Raw genomic sequence first — 5,660 nt, forward strand, 5'->3', positions numbered from 1 at the left:
GCCATTCCTGCCTGCGATGTGATGGGGGGCTGTGCGGCCACCGGGAGCAGACACAGGGGTTCCCTCTCTGCATCTGCTGCCTGAACCAGCTGTCCGCTCTGGCTCGTCCTGCCACCCAGCCAGCTCTTCTCACTGGGGACCTGGTGCAGGGCACTGTGCTCCTCCTGACCTCAAGCTTAGATGAATCTTCTCATCTGTTGTCACCAAACACTTAGGGCCTTTGAAAAATTTCTTTTTTGTCTGTCCTTCCCTGGGCTGGTTGAGAGCAGTGACTGTTCCTGTCCTCTCTGGCATGTCCCGAGCCTCTCCCTCTCCCTGGCCATGCCAGGTGCTCCCTGAAAATGTGTTGAATGAAAGGTAATTTTTCATTCACCAGTCACAATTCTGGCTTCTACGATTCCTCCTACATTTGTTTCCATGCTTGAGGGTTTACCACATGTCACCACTGGACTCTTTAATGTACTGTATCAATTATACTTAACTATAATTTTTTAAATGTCCATGAGGGATTCCAGAGAAAGACAAGTTAAGGCTCAGGAAAGTTCAGTTATTTGCCCGTGTTCACAAAGCTGGCACGTGGCAGATGTGGAATTGAATGCAGTCAGCTGACCACAGAGGCCACCTGGTTCCCAGTAATTTAGGTATAAGCAAGAAAGCTAATAGCAGATGAAAACTATCAGCACCGTTATTAAAGGTGGTTAAAGAAATTATTTCCTAAATATCATATTCCTTGTATATAGGAGGCCTTGACCTCCCAAGTAAATTGGAAGGTATTTAGTAGATACATAGTAAAAATATGACAGTGATACTGAGCCAGTGCTCTTTCAGGTAATCCTATGTGTATTCTCTTCCTCAGTCATCACAACACAACCTTCATAAGGAAGCTCTAACCTCCTCCCTACCCCACAGGTGAAGAAACAGAAGCTGAATTATAAGAGTCATAATAATTGGCTGAAGTGACCTTGGGCAAGTACTTCAGCATTCTGGATTCTAACTCCAAACTTGCACTCCAAGCACTACCAAATATATCTTTTCTTGTCCATCTCAATTTCAAAATAGATTTAAAAAAATCATACCATTAATGAATAAAAAGAGTACACAAGGAAAGTTGAGATACAAATTCTTTAGCCCTAATTGATTTCTATTTCATCCTCGTGTTAACATCTAGACTTGCAGAGACTGGTTATTAGCTGAATCATTTGTGTGCCTTTTAGCCATCCTGATAATGCCAGTTAGATGAGATTTCTGGAACCGTAATGACTAAGTTAATATCTCAAGACCAAGGCTATATTTACAATCAAATAGGCCCTCATAAATTGAGAATCATGGTCAGAAATAACGCCAAGATACCACCCCAGAAGTTTGGGCATCAACAGATATATCTGATGCTCTGACAGAGGTTATGTGTAGAGGCCGTGTTTCCTGGCCAGTGTGTTGGGGAACACCAAAACATGTGTGAAGGCCCCCCTGTCTCTCTGACGGATAGCCCAGCTGTTATGACATGGGCCCATTTGTGAGCTTGTCTTCCCACCCAGGGAAGTGAGGCTTGCATTTCACCTCTCCTCTGCTCTGCTGAAGTGGACCTGGTAATCTTTACCATCTAAACTGGACACAAGGCAGCCGGACAGCTGTTAAAATGCCTGTGTCTACTTTCATGGTCAGATGTGAAAATGTGACAATGCATGTATTGCCCCTTAAACAGTTTCCTCAAACGAAAAATCTCTCAACAGAGAATGATTTATGTGTGTTGAGGGGGAGGGTGGAGGCCCTCATCATCCCCACAGACACCAAAGAAACTCAGAAACTGTAGGAAGTTAAATCTGCACATGGTTTTCCCTGTATACACGGTGCCAACACCCGGTTCAATTGAAGCTTCTAAACGTATGTCAGATACTTACTGTGCCTTGTGGTTTTGACTAAGTGGCAAAGATTCAGACTTAAAAGAGAGTCTGCTAAAGTCAGAGCAACGACTAGAGCTCCAGTTGATTTTTTTTTCCTGATCAGTGAGCATTTAATTACTCTCCACACACAGTGAGTCCCAAGGTGAGCCCTGAAACCTTACTTAGGAAGTGACCAAACTTCACCAAAGGTGCAGTAAGGAATTCAGACGAAAGCAAGGCCAGTGTGACCCTCAGAGAGACTTTACAGGGAATGTGGAACTGGAGTTTGTCTTAGAAGGATGAGTAGGATTTGTGTGAACAAAAGAGGCAGCAGGGAGATTGAGGCGTGAAACAGCATGAGCACGGGTGGAAATATGCTTCTTGTAGGGAAGTGCAAGAGAAAGACCGTCGGGGTTGATAGTGGACAACATTGGGCTTATGAACTGGGGCCTGATTATAAAGTTCTGAGGATTTTTAATGTCCGATCAAAAATTTGAACCTGATTTTAGGAACACAGACAAAAAGTTCTCTAGAGACAGCAGCGAAAGGGCTACTTGTAACTCAGAGATTCTTTCTTTCACTCCGCCTGGCCTGCGTGCAGCTTGCCAGAAATAGAGCCTGCGTGTGTGATGCCCTCTCAGCCTCCTGCCCGTCTCCTCTGTACAGCCAACCAGACCTAGAGGAACTCCTGACACCAGCCCCTTCCCAGGGCTACACACGAGCGCTTGTGATGTGACAATTACTTTGAAAAAATTAGTGTTCTCCTGAGTCTGACATCTGTAGTTACAGATTCCCAGCCCCCCGTGTGACTTCCGCCATATTTGGCAGCCTTTTCTCATGTATTGATTTTCCAGGTATTGTTACTTTCTATAAAAAAGGAATGTGCATGTATTTTAAGAAGTCTTCTGGTTGCTTTTAGGTGATCACAGCAGAAGACATGGATAGTGTCCTGTGCTTTTATCTTGTGAATGAAAAATCAAAATGGAACTTAACGTTGATGAATGAACAAGGTGTGTAAAGCTACACACTAAGAGCTCAGCAAGGACGCTCTGGGCATTTGTTCTCTTCTTCATAATCTTACAATTTATTATTGTGGCCATGAAAGGCAAATATGAAGAAAAAACTGAGCCAACATGTGAGTGTTATCTGGAGAGACAAGAAGAGTGTGGGAACCTGGACCGGGGAAATCCCTCTGCTGGCCTGGTCCTGCATGGAAGTTACTCTCCATTTCCTGTTTCTCTCCCCCAGAGGAGGCTGCCAGAAGTTAGAACAAGCCAGAGTCTTTTCCACCTCTGCTCCCCACTCTCCTGTCCAAGGCATCCTCTGCAGATGGGGAAAGAGAATACTCTTTGAGGGAAAAGGGTACAGTGCGTGCTGTTGTGACGAGTTTCCCGAACAATGCCTGGTCCACGCAAACACCTGGGAAGATGATCACATCTGACTAAGGATCTCCGCCGCAGAAGACCTGGGTTTTGGATTTTTCACAAAGGCCCTGGGTAATTTGGATAATCAGGCTATTTTGTAAATCCCTGGTGCAGTGGACAGAGCACTGGGCTGGAAGGCAAGAGACCTATATCTTGTTTCTGGCTTCGTCACTAAGTAGGTGTAGGATTTGGGTAAGTTTCAAGGTATCTGAGCCCCAATTTTCTTGTCTGTAAAAGGAGGGCGCTCAGGCTGATGATGTCTAAAATCACTTCCAACTTTAATATTCCACAATCCTCTAAAATGTACAGTGTTTTTAAAAAACTCTATAACTTCTTTATAAAAAGAAAAAGGAGAAAAATGATTAGAGAGAGAAGGCTGAGGCAAGGGAGTGGAAGGGTGTTTCCCTGACAGAGCAAAGCACAGGAGGAGGCCGCTCTCCAGCTGTGTCTGAAAAAAAGAAAAAACCTTCCAGGAGCAAAGCTGAGGATGGACAGAGGTTCAGTAAGATGTCAGTTTTAAGCCAAAACAAACAAACAAAAACTGGATCTCTTTGCTGGCCCAGAAGCAGAAGACACGATGATCTGCCGAGCGCTCTGCGTTGAGCTGTGCATTCATGGAATATTGATTTTCTCAAAGGAAATCGTAAAGCACCAATAGCATTGTTTCTCCTTGCCTTTAGCACAAGCAGACGTTAGTTTCTACCTCAATGAGAGTTTTCCCTGGGTTGTTTCTTAGTAAAAATGTCCGCTTCTAACTTCAGGAGTTTGACTGGCAGGCCCCTACAAAAGAGAAAAAATGGATTTCAAAGACAGTCCTAGGAAAAACTTTTTCCCCCTTGCTCTCTCTAGACTTTTGTTGCTCCAGGTGTCACAGAGAAAGCAAAAATTTCTCAACTGGGCAAGTCCTTAAAAACAACATTATTAAGATCCCCAAGCACATCGGATGCTGCTCTTTGGGAGGGTCTGGGGAGAAGCGCTCACTGATTGATGCAGCAGGCGCAACGGGACCTGAGTGCTCATTATTTACGTTTGTCAGAACAGTGGGGTACACATGAAAGAGGGGGAGTATGGGGAGATGTGAAGATGAAAGCAACCCAGAGTCTGGCTGCCGGTGGCCTTTTGTATTCACTTGAAAGCCTCCCAGCTGATTGATTTGGGACGTGGGTATCATTTCTGCACTCAGGACTCAGAGACCCATGTGGGTCATGCTCTGCAGACACTCCACGGCTCAGTGGGAAGGTGAACGCGTCTGATGTGGACACCAATCGGTTTGCTCCACCACATTGCCCTTCCAAGTATAGCAGCCTTGCAGTTTTCAGTGGCCATGGGAAACGGGAAGAGCTGGTGGACGTGCCATCCATGGAGAAATAAGACAGCTTTATTTGAATTGTTTCTAAAGTTTCCCAGATCAAATGTGGACCAATCCTAAAAGTGAGGGCCAGCCAAAGTTGGGGTGAAATTTCCCGTGGGTGGAGGTGATGCTGCTAGGCTATTGTGGGAGCAGGAGCTGAGAGGCCTGGGTAGATCAGACTGCTGCTCTGGTGGATCAGAGGCCGGGGTGGATCAGACCGCTGCTCTGGTGGACCAGAGGCCCAGGTGGATCAGACTGCTGAGCCCAGGCAGTAAAAGAGAGATTTCGGACAAACCTGGGAAGCCCTCCTCAGAGGGAAATGACACATCAAGAAAATTCAACCTTCTGCAAAGCTACAGACCTTCCCTAAACAAGCCCCAACTGGGGACGAACAGGCACTGTCACCAAGTCAGCGGCACTTCATCGCAAAGGGCAAGTGTGGCACATCCTGTGATCACTTCTGTCAGGGCGCTGGGTCACAAGGTACCAGGACAAACTCCCAGCAGGGAGAAGAGCTGGATGGCATGGGACACCACTCAGAGACTGGAGATGGGGACAGCAGGAGAAGCAGAGAGGAACGATACAGCACACAGAGGAGGACTGTCCCTGCACAGAGAGGTTACGGGACGCCTGGGTGACACAACCTACATTTGGCGTCGTCCCAATTGACTCTGCCAACTCCGTGATTCCTCTTCCTGTCCACTGGCGAAAGAAACATCCCACAAAAGAAGGCCAGGTTTTGGGGACCAGAACCTTCGTGCCTCGAGATACCCTGCTTCTTTTTCACCCCACTGCCCCAGCGTTTGCTGGTTTTGTTCACCACGGCCCTTCCTCAGAGTTTCTCTCACTGTTGTAACTCTTCTGCGCTGACTGTGATTCTGCCTACACTGCTCTGTGCCTTCTGAGCCGCTCTCTGGATACATTCTTTGTTCTAAGTCCTGTCACCACAGAGCAGCCCTGATCGCAGCACCTCAGGCTTCTGCCTGCCAGAGGTTTGGAAAATTC

The sequence above is a fragment of the Otolemur garnettii genome, unplaced genomic scaffold (genome assembly GCF_000181295.1).
Source record: "Otolemur garnettii isolate 467f Iridium unplaced genomic scaffold, OtoGar3 scaffold00034, whole genome shotgun sequence".
Lineage (NCBI taxonomy): Eukaryota > Metazoa > Chordata > Mammalia > Primates > Galagidae > Otolemur > Otolemur garnettii.